Raw genomic sequence first — 16,000 nt, 5'->3', positions numbered from 1 at the left:
GAAACTAATTGTCACAAGTAAACAAGTCATTCATAAACATTCATTCGAGAGTTGACTTAAAGCGTCCGATATCAGTGAAGATGAAAAACAACTCACAAAAATACCCTTTCTTTGACTCATGCCTCCACCGGATACCTTTTATCTATACCGTGTGCTTTCCAAAGCCAAGCAAACCTTTGGCAGACTCGCACGCTGACACTGTGTACAATTTCCAACGCCCCGACGATCCTTGGTCATCACACACGCGATAGATGAGTAAACCACGTATATTTATAAAACAATAAAACAATCCGTGTTGCGCTAATTTTAACCCACCTGACTTGACCAAACGCTCACATATTCGCTCTCGCTTCCTTCTGGCCCATCCGTTCGGTGGAACTCTCGGAGGATGCGTGCGCAATCCCAAGGAGGATCAATGTGGATTTCATTTTCCAACGCTAACTGACAAACCCACCGATCGTCATGGCTTCTTCTCGCCACGCAGTAATGACCATCACACGCCGCCACAGTAGCAACCGGGGGGCACCCAGCAACAGAAACCAAGAGGACCAAGAGGTGGTCGCCTCAGCTGTGTTAGGCACAGTGAGTGGTACATGTGGGATGCTCACAGAACGTCTGTACTCTACAGAGAAAGAGACACTCACTGAAAACATCGCATGGGAAATTATGGGCGTACGGCGCAAACGCGTCCGAATCGGCGAAGTTTTCAATGAAAATCAACCAAAAAATTAGTCATACGGTTAGCGGGTTTCATCGTCGAGATGGCCCGTATGGGACGGTTTTCAGAAAGGGGCTTTGAATTAAATCATCTTAAGAATATAAGGCTGACACAAATTTCGATTTCATCTTATGTCACCCAATAGATATTACATTTTTTCCTAGCAAATTCAAGTGAAAAACTACCGATTAACGTTTTCAGACATTTAATTTTGTGGTATTATCAATTTTATTCAATTATTTTACTACAAGGAGCTACTAATAGTAGCACTATTGGTACATTTACGCAATGGAAAATATGAAAATAAAAAAAAATACGAATACTTACTTACATTAACGCTTTCAAACCAATTGATCAAAATTGATGAAATTTTACCAGAAAGTGTCTGTATGCGTGTATCATAACTGCTTGCACATCAAATTACATCGCTATTTTTACTGTACTTTGGGCTGTAGCGGAAAAAATCATGTGTCATACAGAAAAAAGATTCGTCATCATTATACAAAATGCATGTCTTTTTGTACCAATCCATAGCATGTGTTTCGATTATTACGGATACTGGCATCAAACCTTGAAGTAAGGTTACCCAGTGGTGGACTTTAACCACCGAAACAGGTGATCCGGCTTTCCTGGGAAGCTGACCACACTGATCTAAGCAACGATGTTCGGTGTCAACAACTGCGTAAGGCTTTTGGGTGAAATATCAAGTTCATTCGAATCTCGCCGGGAACTGTGGAAAGATGACATTCAACATCGTTCTGGAAGTTGTAATACGATGAGCCGGGCTTAACAAGCAGGGTATGATTTTCACAAAATCCGGTAAATTTGTGTGCTTTGCAGACGGCATGAACATTTTCGACAGAACAATTGAAACGGTGACATAGCCCGTGTAGTTGCCGGCTTAGAATAGCACTACGGACCCTTTGTTCCGGGGGTAAAAGTCCACCAAACAGGGAACCCCAATCCAAGGTGTCAGGCGACCCGTGCTGATGGATGAATTGTTGAGGGGGTTTGAAACATGCTCGATCTTTAACGGAGCCCGTAACGTGGGTAATTCTCCCTTTTGCGTTACGGAGTAAGATCTACCAAACTGAACCCTGGTGACATCCAGCTTGTTAAGCTAGGGTAATGCGTTTTGGTAGTAAGGATTCATGGTACAAAGCCCTTGTTACTAGTTACAGTTTCTAAAATTGCATTTATTTTGCCTTACGGATAGTTAAAGACTCGGTATGTCCTCGCCGAGACTAAACTTTATGTAAGGAAAACAAACATGCTTTGCGTATCTAATTGCGTAATAACCTACTAAGGACTGATAAGTACTGGTGATACAAGGACTCACGTGAATTTTTATTACCGAACGCATTCTCTAATTTGACATCGTTTTGAAACTAGCCTAAAGCCCCGGGTTTTTCAATGTTGTCCTGGGACTAAACTAGAAGCAAGAACCGGATGAAGCCAGAGTTCCGATGCATGAACAAATATCAGTTCTACCGTTTTGTTTTTCTCAGAAATAGAATCGATTATGTGTGATTAAGGACGCACTTTCGCTGGGATTTATTTCCCTTTGAAAACGGTACTTTTTCATCACATTCAATTTCTCGAACCTCTGAGGTAACAAAACAAGATCTGTACAGAAATCGATGCTCCATTGCCTCTCAATGACAATGGAGTAGTACGACATGCACAAAATACTAAGGATACGGGTATTGCCACAAAAGATCTAAATACTGGTCGCAGTGGCTCATCCGAACAGAAAAAAAAAACGGTGACAGAGCTATACACCCGCCTGAAACGACAAGCAGCAAAGGTTGGACTGGCGATGAAAAATATCTACAAGAAGGGAGCAATGTGAATCGTAATGGCATCAATGGAACTCGTGCCTACTACACTGCCGTTCTACGTATAATTGTCCCATGTTATATGGGATTCATATATAACATGGGACAATTGGGCGTAGAACGGCAGTACAAGCCCCAGAAGAAGCTGCGGTCTACCCCCACGCCAAATGCACCATGAACTTACCTTATCGTTCAGACTATGGCCTGAGTATCCTCTGCTGTACACAGGAGGAGTCGTCTCCATTCTACTCGGTCCATGGCTGTGTGTCTCCAGTTCCGCACACTGCTAAGGGTCCGTAGATCGTCCTCCACTTGATCGACCCACCTAGCTCGCTCCCGACTTTTTTTCGGGATTCCCCTAGAAATACATTCAGGAATTCTCCCAGGAGTTCCTTACTCGGTTTCTCCTGTAATTTCTTCCGTGATTCCACAGCGAGCTTTTAATGAGATTTTTCGAAGATTTTTTAAGGATTCCTCTAGGGTTCTTCCAAGAGGTTTCATCTGGGATTCCTTTAGGAGTTATTTCTGAGATTAATTTTGTAGCTTCTTTCGGGATGCCTCAGGGAGCTAGTTCTGGGTTTCGTTACCGAGATTTCTACACGATTTTTTTTAAGACACGGATACGTTTAATGCTTCCAGTGAGCTATTTGCTCTTTGAAAGAAGCACGACACTAGACAATGCACTAAGGGCCAGAATCGCAATCTAGCGGAACTAAATTAATTACTCCAAAACGAAGCATTTCTGACACATGGTGTCTTCGACAAAGTTGTTTGACATCAGCAGGGGCATCTATTGCTAAGAACGTAGTAGTTCGCAACTCGTCCGCATAGGTGGCACCACCATCTAACTTCTTTTTTTTACGTCCTAGAGACTTGGCGTCTTCGGCAAAGTTGTTTATTTTGGCAAAATAAACAACTCTTTCTCAGACGTCAAAATTCCACAGCCTACTGTTTTTGAGTTATTTAAAAAATAAAAATCAATCAATGAAAAAACAGTTTTTTAAGCTAATTTTGACATTTTTAACGGAAATCATGTGCGTTTAATTTTTTCCTAATGCGTATGTGTCAAACCAAATACATTGTACGGAAATATGTTGAATATTATCATTAAAAATTTAAAATAAAAATACAAATTCGAAAAAATAGTGGGGATTTTAACCCTTAATATCTCACAAAGCGCAAAAAATCGCAACTTCAAATTTTCAGCAAATACGAAGCAATACTAGGTGAACATACTGCCAAAAATTTAGAGAGGTATTTTTTGGTGTTTTTGAGATAATAGCTTTTTAGTAACAGTATAAATATAAGTAATTCCAGCATGTAACTTTTTACTGTTACACATTAGAGAGTTTATGTCTTCGAAAACTTGTTCATTTTGACTTAATAAACAACTCTTTCTTAGACGTCAAAATTCCACGGACTACTGTTTTCGAATTATTGCATATAAACTAGATAATATTGATAAAAAAAAAATGACAATAAAACACATTTTGATGCAAAAGTATGAACTATTTTTATTGTTTTTTCTTTTACTATACATAGTAGGTCATGAACACGTCAGTTTCGTGGAGCTTTAGTTTCACAATCTTCGATCAACGTCCTTTCCATTTAGGAACATATACACAAGCTTTCGACAAGATATTTCGCGCTCTAGAATTTAAAATGATTGACAAAATAGGTTAAGCTTGAAGCATTTTGAAAATGACATGCAAAAAATTAAAATATATCTTGACCCATGCCGACAATAGTAAACTGACATTTGCTTGACCTACTATGTATCGTAAAAGTAAAAACAATAAAAAAATAGCTCATAGTATTGTATCAAAATGTGTTTTATTATCAGTTTTTATCAATAACATCTAGTTTATATGCAATAATTCAAAAACAGTAGGCCGTGGAATTTTGACGTCTCGGAAAGAGTTGTTTGTTAAGTCAAAATGAGCAAGTTTTTCGAAGACATAAACTCTCTAATGTGTAACAGTAAAAAGTTACATGCTGGAATTACTTATATTTATACTGTTACTAAAAAGCTATTATCTCAAAAACACCAAAAAATACCTCTCTAAATTTTTGGCAGTATGTTCACCTAGTATTGCTTCGTATTTGCTGAAAATTTGAAATTGCGATTTTTTGCGCTTTGTGAGATATTAAGGGTTAAAATTCACACTATTTTTTCGAATTTGTATTTTTATTTTAAAATTTTAATGATAATATTCAACATATTCCCGTACAATGTATTTGGTTTGACACATATGCATTAGGAAAAAATTTAAACGCACATGATTTCCGTTAAAAATGTCAAAATTAGCTTAAAAAACTGTTTTTTCATTGATTGGTTTTTATTTTTTAAATAACTCAAAAACAGTAGGCTGTGGAATTTTGACGTCTGAGAAAGAGTTGTTTATTTTGCCAAAATAAACAACTTTGCCGACGACGCCAAGTCTCTAGGACGTAAAACAAAGAAGTTAGATGGTGGCGCCACCTATGCGGACGAGTTGCGAACTACTACGTTCTTAGCAATAGATGCCCCTGCTGATGTCAAACAACTTTGTCGAAGACACCATGTGTCAGAAATGCTTCGTTTTGGAGTAATTAATTTAGTTCCGCTAGATTGCGATTCTGGCCCTTAGTGCAATGGTCTAGCGTGCAACGCCCAGTGGCACAGCTGAAAACTTTTCCTGATAGCTGCGGTGGGAATCAAACCCACGCCCCTCAGCACGATGCGACGAAATGCTTGGTGACACTAGCCGTACGGCCACGAAGCCAAATTCCTTCTGATATTCCTTCAGGAAATCGTGCATGCTTCCTACAAGAATTCGTTCCGTGACTCCTTCAAGTATTCGTTGCTTCCAAGATTTCTCCATGAATTCAGGAGTACCGGCACACCAAGCATTCGTTACGACATTCCTCCAAAAATTTTTTACGAGATTCATAAACGGCGATGATCTTGTCAATCGCTCCTCAGCGGCAGGTCTTACCATCAACGTCAACAAGACCAAATCGTTGGATGTAAACACGGTAAACCATTCCAGCTTTACGGTAGCTAGGTAGTGGGTAATCAGTGGAGATTGTTGAAAGCTCACAATATCTTGGCAGCCAAATGACGGCCGATGGCGACACAAGGTCAACATAGGTGCACGGATCAAGAAGGCGAGGGCTGGTTTTGCGAGTTTAAGAAATGTATGGAAAAACAACCAGATTAGTTGACGCACCAAAATGCGAAATTTCAACTCGAACGTGACATCTGTGCTGTTTTGCGCCAATGAATCCTGGTGTGTACCAGTGGAGAACACTCAACAGCTGCAGGTCTTCATCAATAGATTGATGCATGGTGGCCTCACAATTGGATCTCCAATGTGGAGCTCCATCGTCGATGTCATCAAAAGCCGTTAGCGACAGAAATTCGGGAGCGAAAGTGGAAGGGGGTCGGCCACACTCTGCGCTGGGGCGGAAACGAAATCTGCAAGCAAGCGTTAGATTGGAACCCAGCAGGACATCGCAGCTGAGGGACATACCCAGAGGGAGAGGCTCATGGCGGCGCAGCCTCAACAATGAAATTAAGCAAGTCGACAAACATTTGACCTGGGCACATGTCATGGCGATGGCAGGCAATCGCTCATGATGGGGATCCTTCAATTCGGCCCTTCTGCACCACCATGGGTTCCCAGAACTGAAAAAAATCATCCCGGACAGGGATGGTAAAAATACTTTTTTCTCTTTTCCGTTCATCGATACTGGCAGTAAAATAAAAACAAAACAACGGCAGTACCAATACCATCAGACGCCGCGCCGACAGCAGTCAAGCAGACGCTTGATGGTTTTCGCTTCCCCACGAAAATATTTAAGAGCAGTCATGCTGAGGCGGGTGATTGCGAAAAATGTCAAATATTTTCAACTGTTAATAACTCACTTGTTTTAATAAATAATTTAAATCGATTTACAGAAATAGCTAGAGCACACTCCAAGCTTTGTGATGCATGTAAAGAAGTTTATCTAGAAGCGGTTTGAAACGCAGAAAAATGCGAAAACGGTAGAGACAGACATTTCCGTCGTCGTTGTGCTCGAGTACTGGCGCTCTCGCGCTTGGAAACCGTTTCGAGGAAGAAGGCTGCAGGAAAAAAAATGTTATGACATTTATTTTTCGAACAGTTTGAGTTTGGCTGGGCCTGTGATGTTCGTCTGGAAAAATGTCAAATGTACAGCCGGTAACCGTTTTGCCTTTCTCGTACACTAAGTGTACTGAAAAGGCTATATGTTCACTCCAAAAACGACTTTTTGATAGAAGGCCCGGAGGGTCAAGTCATATATACTAATCAACTAAGCTCGACTAATTGAGGTGATGTCTGTGTGTGTGTATGTGTGTGTGTGTATGTGTGTATGTGTGTATGTGTACAAAAAAACTCACATCACTTTTTGGCAGTAAACCTCAACCGATTTTAATGACCGACGGTTCATTTGACGAGGAATCTGGTCCCATTGTTTCCTATTGAAAATGGTTCGGATCGGTCCAGCCGTTCCGGAGTTATGGCCATTTTCGTGTTCCGGACCAGTACCCTTGGAAGGGACCACACATAAAAATGTAACAAACACATACATGTGACACATCAAACTGCGGCATTTTGGATAACCTGATGAGCAGTTAGCAAGAAAACAGTCTTAGACCATATCTAAGCCGGTAGTGTTCTGGAACCGGTTCCGGGTGTCCCGCCGGAAGTGGCCAAATATTAAAGTGAACCAAATCCATGCATGCGACACATCAAATTGCGGCAATTTCGATAACTTGATGGACGGTTAGCAAGAAAACGGTCTCAGACCATATCTGAACCGGTTGTGTTCCGGAACCGGTTCCGGATGTTCCGCCGGAAGTGGCCAAATATAAAAGTGAGCCAAATCCATGCATGCGACACATCAAATTGCGGAAAGTTCAATAACCTGATGGACAGTTAGCAAGAAAACAGTCTCAGACCATATCTGAACCGGTTGTGTTCAGAAACCGGTTCCGGATGTCCCGCCGGAAGTGGCTGAATATAAAAGTGAACCAAATCCATGCATGCGACACATCAAACTGCGGCATTTTCAATAACCTGATGAGCAGTTAGCAAGAAAACAGTCTCAGACCATATCTGAACCGGTTATGCTTCGGAATCGGTTCCGGGTGTTCCGCCGGAAGTGGCCGTATATAAAAGTTGACAAACCTTTTGCATACGGCGCATCAAATCACGACTTTTTCGACAACTTGATGATCGATTATTGAGGAAGTAGGCTAAGACCACATTATGGACTGTCAGTAGTACTTCGATGGAACAGTCAATGTACTACCTTCTTGTGAATGGAAAGATTCCACATGCCAAGCTGCTTCATCGGCAAAACCGAGTGACAACCCCGTTCTGTCAGCTGTGCCCCAACACGGAGGAGGATCTAGAGCACAAATTGTCCACCTGCCCGAAAACTAATGCTCTTTGGAATCATCTTCAGTCTAAGTTGGAGACAACCGTAGGAAGGAGGATGACGTTCTCTAGCCTGAGAATACCAGAACTCATAGCAATGAGTGGGAGATGCCGTTACAAGGCTCTAAAAATGTTTATAACATATGTAAATTATGTTTTAGATGCCAATGACCAGCTTTCTGTAGAGGCATTAGATTTTGTTTTAAACTGTTCTTCTGTGTAACGTGTACATGTATCTAGTGAAATAGTTCCAATAAATGTGTTTACAAAAAAAAAAAAAAAAGTAGTGCCGAAACTAGTTCCGGGTTTCCCTCCGAAAGCGGCTAAATATAAAATTAAACCAAACCCATGGCTTTTATGATAACCTAATAAACTTTAGCAAGCAAATAAGCTCAGACTATTTAAGAGACTATCGGTAGTGTTCCATTGGAAGTGATTTAATAGAAGGGAACCAAATTCACGCATGCGATACATAAAATCGCGGCTTTTTCTAAAATTTGCCGAACGGTTATCAAGAAAATAGCCTCAGATCACATTAAATTTCAGATTTAGACCATATTTGAGACAACCGGAATCGGTATTCCAACAAAAGATAAAACTTTATAATTAGATCAAACTGCAGCTATTGTATTATGTTGACGTTTATCTTTTATTTTTTTTACATTTTTAATAGATTAATCAGCTTAAGCTATACTGAACCAAGCTTGAACCATGTACATATATAAACCAATTAAACCAACCATATCAAAATGATATTTAGTTAAACCGGGATATGAGGCAGGGTTGGTTATTATTATTCATTACCATTATTTATATGTGTATTATATGTTGTATATTATTATTTTTTAATTCTAGTACTCTCGATACACATTGCATTCTACGTTTTTAACAAGCAATCATATGGATAATCCTATTCATTATTTCACCTCAGACAACATGTTGTAATACTCCTACATTGTTTATGGTACGCATTACTCATAGGCGTTTTTGTTTAGATATTTATATGCTACTAGCTGTCTTGGCAAACGTAATACTACCTGCCTACTGTTTTTTCAACAACTAATTTTATGTTATTGATATTTATTTATTTATATTATTATTATTAACTACATAGCTCAAAACGGACAAATAAGCTGACGAATTTTGGTTATCATTGCATAATTATTACTATAATATATTGGTACTCTTCAAGCTCGATATACTCGTCAACAAATAATATTTTTGATTATCATCTATCTTGTTGGTTGTCGCTTTATTAAATGTCATTTATATATGAAATTAAATTATATATTATTTATTACATTTCATTGCATTACAATAGGACCATTTCATTATTGATTAGATAAATTTATCGGGTTGGGAGGGTGCATTAGAACATCATTTATTTTTTTCCAATTTAAATTTACGATATACACATATTCAAACATTAAAAATATCTACAAATTTATACCTTTTTTCATTTTGTTACAGTAAAATATGTATCATTATTGATTATATCATATTTCAATATAATATTGCATCATCAATATTATTATATAACTACTAAACTATATCTATAGCATCAGGGCATGATTGGACTTTCATCCGGAGGATTACGTGAATTGCCTGCCAGAGTAAGCAGAGAAGATACGTTAACATCATTGTAGATGGATTCTTCAAATCTCGCAGTTGTGAATAGGGATGAATTTGACACGCTAGAAAACTTTAAAACCATACCGTAGAAATCCTAACGAATGCTGTAGATTGTATTATTTGCCCTTTTCGATCATACATCTGATAGGAGATTCTTTTAATTCCGCAGGTATATTTACGGGAGAATATACTTAGGGGCCAGCAACACTCCCTTTCGGACCTTTATTCAGCGATATGCTGAATTCGGAAGGCTTATTTCAATATGTATATTACCTTTTCTTTACTTATACTATATTCTTTTGAATGAAGTTCATTTTATTGATTACACTAGTTTACAGCATTTTTGAACTCGGTAAGCTGATGATCATTTTTGGTGTAGAATCATGCCCTGAGTTCGAAAACGTGAAGGAAAAAAATTACAGTAGAGCCGAAATTTTTTCGACTTTCCATACAAGGTTCATGATTCGAAATCGATTTTTGTTCTATTTTTAAGCAACGTCGCTCACTTCACACATCTCACTCTCCGTAATCAATACTCCGATTGAGCTGATTTTTTTACTGTATCTCGCCTACATATGATATGTCAAATAAACGTTGAGAAAGAATTTTTAGATTGTTTTTTTCTTATGGAAAAAAATACATTTATTCATATATTTTTTGAAATTTGGCTAAAATTTAAGGAGATCGTCCCTAAAACTCGCCAATATCTTAAATTTCATCAATCTGACGCAAAACCTGCATTCAGATGATAGAAAGGTATTGTATTCAGCTTTTAATTTATGGAAAAAGATTTGAAATTGGTTGAACAAAACGCAAGATATTTGAATTTTAATAAATTCCATATTTTTAACAGTTGTAGAACTCGATATTGAGCTAAAACTCAAAAACTGCTCTACTTAAAATTTTTTGAAGCACGGCTTCGAAATCAGTGCTAAATTGTGCTTCAAAAATTTTGGTCGTTGGCAGAAGTTCACGACTTTCGTTTTATTTTGTAAACTAGTGTTATATATGAGCTATTGCGTTGACATTTTATTCCTACAACAATTTTCTACCCTACCCTCTAGATCGTGGAAGGACTCGCCAACGAATAACACTTATTCAAAATAATCTACAAATTGATTCCTTATTCAGTTCGCTACATTAAATATCATTACACTATATTTAATTATTTCATTATCTTGACTACACAGATCGAAAAAAGAGTGTAATATTCTGTGACATATGATGCACATAATTGGAGCGTGGGATATCATAGAAGTTTACATGACATATCATGTAAAGTTCATGAAATATCATGTAAACTTCCATTATATGTCATGTAATTCAGCATGACTCTGAGAGTTTACATAACATATAACACAAATTTACATGATATATCATGTAAACCATCACAACATTAAGTTTACATGTGTATAATGAAGTTTACATGACCTGTAAATCTCATAATTTTTATCTGTGTATACCATATTTCAATATTATATTTCATCATAATAAATAACACTAATGACTATAAAACTATATGGGGTTGGGAGGGTGCATCAGGGCATCATTGAAGTTGTAACTGTACGACGGAGTGGATTGCCAGCCGGAGTGTGGTGAGAAGTAACTATAACATCCTTGTAGACCTGTTCACTTTTTTTGACCTACCCGTGTCACATCAAATTATCAATCCACATGCAAAAACAAGGCTTCAGTCCAAAATTGAGCCAAATTGATAAAGGTTTAGAGGTGTATCAAATCGATTTTGTGTTTTTTCGAGCATTTTCACGAAAATGTACTTCAATATCCAGAAAATTGCACCAAAAAGGTACCGAAAATACCGTTTAAATCTAGTTAGAACAATACTCTACAACTTTGCCGAAGACACTACGGTGTTTAAATTGTGCATTTCAAAGTTATTCAACAATTTTCGTTAAAAAATCACCAAAAAATACAATATTTTTACGATTTTTCATGTAAAAGTCATTGAATTTTACATTGTTTTAGGTGACTAATTTTATGAGCTATTGCTCCTATGTGTTACGAACATTTCGTCCATACATCATTTTAGTGTAAAAATTCGTTTTCATTGACTAATTATCAAAAGTTTGTCACGTTGAGACTAAAAATGGTACAGAGTTGCCAGCATAAAATAAAACAAAGTTACCCATGATTTAAACGTCATTACACTTCTTTGTCTCATCTGCATCAGTTTAAATTTGGTGCAGTTGGTTGAGCATGAGATTGTGGATTCGAAGATTCAAGGTTTGAGTCCTGGAATAGCATTTTTTTGCGTCTCGATCCTGCTATAAGTTGATGAAACTACGCACTGCATCTCATTGCAATTGGCATCATAGCACTGTTTCGGAACCGTAAAGTGCATAGTAAGAATGAAGTTTCCCTTCATCGAGTAGTTGTGCTGATTTGTGGGTAGATAGATAACAAGTAAGCTTCACCCACAGTTGTCTGTAAAATGTTCCAGAAGCAGTTCCATCATCGTATTGAATTGTTGTAGCTAAATTGATCATTATCAAACAGATGCTCAATATTTCGCCCAGCTGATATCGTCGACACGATTTATTGTCAACAAGTATAAACTAAATATCTAGCTAGTCCTCGAATGGGCTTAATTGGCAGGTCCCGATCATTTTTCTTTGGGAGATTGCGTGTAAGTCATGGCAGATTCATCATCCTAACTGCTACAAAGAAAAAAAAAAGTTTATCATGTACGTGATCATGTATTTGAGGCTTGAACCTGGGATCTTCTGATCCGCAAGTTCGAGCCTTACCATCTGCACCATTTCTGATACTTAAATCAAAAGACAGTAGAATACGATGGCATGACGTCTTAATCATGGGTAACTTTGTTTTAATTCGTGCTGGTAACTCTGTGCGATTTTTAGTATCAACGTGACATACTTTTGATAATTAGTCAATGAAAACGAATTCCTACACAAAAACGATGTATGGACGAAATGTTCGTTACATAAAGGAGTAATCGCTAATTAATTTAGTCACGTAAAACAATGTAAAATTACATGACTTTTATATGTAAAATCGTAAAAATATCGTGTTTTTTCGTGATTTTTTAACTGAAATTGTTGAATAACTTCGAAATACGCAATTTAAACGTCGTAGTGTCTTCGGCAAAGTTGTAGAGTATTGTTCTAACTATATCTTAACGGTATCTCCGGCATCTTTTCAGAGCAATTTTGTGAATTTCTGAGTAAATTTCTGTGAAAACGGCTAAAAAAACACAAAATTGATTTGATACACCTTTAAATCTTCATCAATTTGGCTCAATTTTGGACTGAAGACTTGGTTTTACATGTGGATTGATAATTTGATGTGTCACGGAGAATCGGAGAAAAACAGTTTCAAAGTGAACAGGTCTATTGTAGATGGGTTCTTCTATCCCAACAGTTGCAATGGATTTGACGCGCCCTTCTTGTGACAAACCATCCCGTAGAAAGCTTGACAAATAATGTGAATCTCACTATTCACCCTGTTGGATCATACTGTTGGAAGGAGATTCTTATAAACCCGCGGATTTCGCGTAAGTGTCTCTACTTACGGGTCCGCCACACCCCCTTTTGGCCCTTCATACAGCGGTATGTTGAATTCAGAGTGGTAGTGAAATTTAATCTTTACTGTTAAGTGGAGCTGCATGCAGAGCAAGACTCAAGCTAGGATGGTGGCTACCTACATACATACATACATACATATTTGAGACAACCGGAATCGGTTGCAGGTGTCCCGCCGGAAGTGGTCAAACGCAAAATTTAACAAAACCCATGCAAGCTGCACATCAAATAGCGGAATTATAAAGGTGAACAAAATAAATGTCAAAGCGATAAATCAAATTGTGGCTTTTCTGATAGCATGTAAACGTTGGGTAAAATTATAAGATTATATTTGCAAGTGAACAAAATCGTGACCAAAGCGATCTCTTCAAATCACACCATTTCAGATTCCTGCGGTGTAAATGTATAGTAGGATGGATCAACGTTTTATGGAAAAATATAATTTTATCGCATCAGCACCTTATACAGTTTTTCAATCTTCAATCTCCTTATGCTTTCAAAATTACTGATCACAATTTGGGTGCTGCTGATTGAGCCCTCACTTTTCTTATTGCGATTGAAATTTAATGGAAATTTGAATGCATTTTTCTCGTAGGAAGGTCAAATTTTACATGAATCATGTTACCAATGATAATAAAATATAGCCTATGCTGAAATAAACATTGGCGAAGATCACAAAGTGATCTGTGATTGTGAATAAAGTTTACCTTCTTCATGCATTAGCTGACGCTTACCGCGCTGCCGTAGTGGATGGAATGGGACCCCAATACACGACTAGGGTTAAGGTATCAGGTATCAGAAGGCCGGCTCCAGAGGCACGTTATCCTCCATTTGGGACATTTGTGCCATCGCCAAAATAACAGCCTATTTCATCATCTACCTGAGGGAAAAGGAAGGAAAAAGGATTTGGATGGGGATAGGAACAGGTAGGGAAATAGGAAAAATACCCTGGAAGAGGGTACTAACGCACAAGCGTACCACAATGGGTTCAAACAGCGCCCTGAAAAGGGCACTGTAATAACGCATAAAGCGAAAGAGAGCCTATAGCTCTTTACCACAGCGGGTTAAGAACAACAGAATATCCTGAAGATTCAGGTTTCTGAAGTCAGTTTCACTTAATAAGTGTTTACCGAATACTCGGAAACGCAGTTGCGCGAAAACTGGACAGTTACATATCAAATGATACGAAGTTCCATAATCGGATTCACAGCTATCACAGGCAAATGAATCAGCTTGCTGAATATTCGCCATGTGATAGCTGAGTCGGCAGTGGCCAGTCAATGCTTTGACCAACATGCTGCAATTCTGCTTAGACAGATTAGTTAGATACTTCGCCACCCGTAGAGATGGCTCAGCACTATACAATTTGGTTTGACGACATGACTCCAAACTATTCCAATATTGTCTGTGTTGAATGACAGCCCAGGTGTGAATCTGAAGCTTAATCCAACACTTTGATATCGGAATAGCTGGCTCAGGGCCAATGAAGTCATGTGATGCTCCAGAGCGAGCTAACTCATCAGCCAATTCATTTCCAGCGATCAGTGTGTAAAAAATTCGAAGGCTGGAAGTGAAGATCGACATTCTCATTTTTTCATTCGTGTTTGGCCACATTCATTGTCAGCTGAATGCCTTTTTTTTCATTCAATTCTCTGTCACGAATATTTTTTCGCACGTCGTAAAATGTTCAATTTCTGTAAACAGACGCACAATCCGACTTAATCGACAAATAGAGCAGTTAATTAGTATTGCAATTAACTACTATACACAAGTTTTGAGGTGATTGGAAGAATAATCGGGAGTTACGGTCTAGTTATAGTTCTCAGTGAAAATTGTCAGTGACAGAAAAATGAATGAATAAGTGAGAAAATTCATTCACCAAAATGAATTTTATTTTGATCCCTCAGTTGAGAATCTTCAAATTTTACGTTGAATTTCACTCGCTGAAAATGAAAATTTTAAACTCTGCCAGCGATGGAAGAATGACCAGGTACCCATAGAAGGTGAACAGCGTTTGCTGAATTCAGCTCCTCGATTTGAGTTCGACAAGCGATAACTATCTTCGACCTGGAGTTGGCCGAAGCAAGTGCTTTAATAGCAGCCTGGCTATCTGAACAGAAGTATATTACTTTGCCCATTACGTGCTGCTGAAGTGCTGATTGCACTCCGCACATAAGAGATTTCGGCCTGAAAAACGGTGCAGTGTCTACCAAGTGAGTAAGACTGATACAGCCTTAGCTCACGAGAATAAACACCAGCACCTGCTTGACCTTCGAGAAGGGAGCCATCAGTGTAACATACGATGCCGTCTAAAATACTTCTTTCCAGATAACCAGATGTCCACTCTTCCCGGGAAGGGAATTTCGTGGAAAATGTCCTATATGGAAAATTACAAGCAATTGTAAGATCACTTGGAGCAAGGACAATTTTGTCCCAATTCACTAAAAGTGGAAACAACGAGGTGTGTGTTGATGTGCGGTTCACAGGAGTTTCCTCTAGTAGACCGAGTAGCCGTAACCGGTAAGTGCAAGAAAGGGCTTCTTGTTTGAGATGAATGTGTAATGGGGCAACGTCAAAAAGAACTTCTAGGGTTAAGGTGGTCAAGCAGTCAACTGAGAAGTCTGATATTTTCCAGCTCTGTTTTGCTGTTGAACATAACATCGGAATATGTATCATTAATAAGTTTCGAAAATCGATGATGGCTTTGTTAAAATTGTTGCTTTTCTATATGAAGTGTTTTCAGGATTCAGGAACATTTTGGCTAACATCGACGAAAAGTTCATGAGTACATATTCGACAAGA

Source organism: Aedes albopictus, chromosome 2 (assembly GCF_035046485.1).
Source record: "Aedes albopictus strain Foshan chromosome 2, AalbF5, whole genome shotgun sequence".
In the NCBI taxonomy this organism is placed as follows: domain Eukaryota; kingdom Metazoa; phylum Arthropoda; class Insecta; order Diptera; family Culicidae; genus Aedes; species Aedes albopictus.
The sequence above is the reverse complement of the archived record's forward strand: the minus strand, read 5'-3'. Positions refer to the sequence as shown.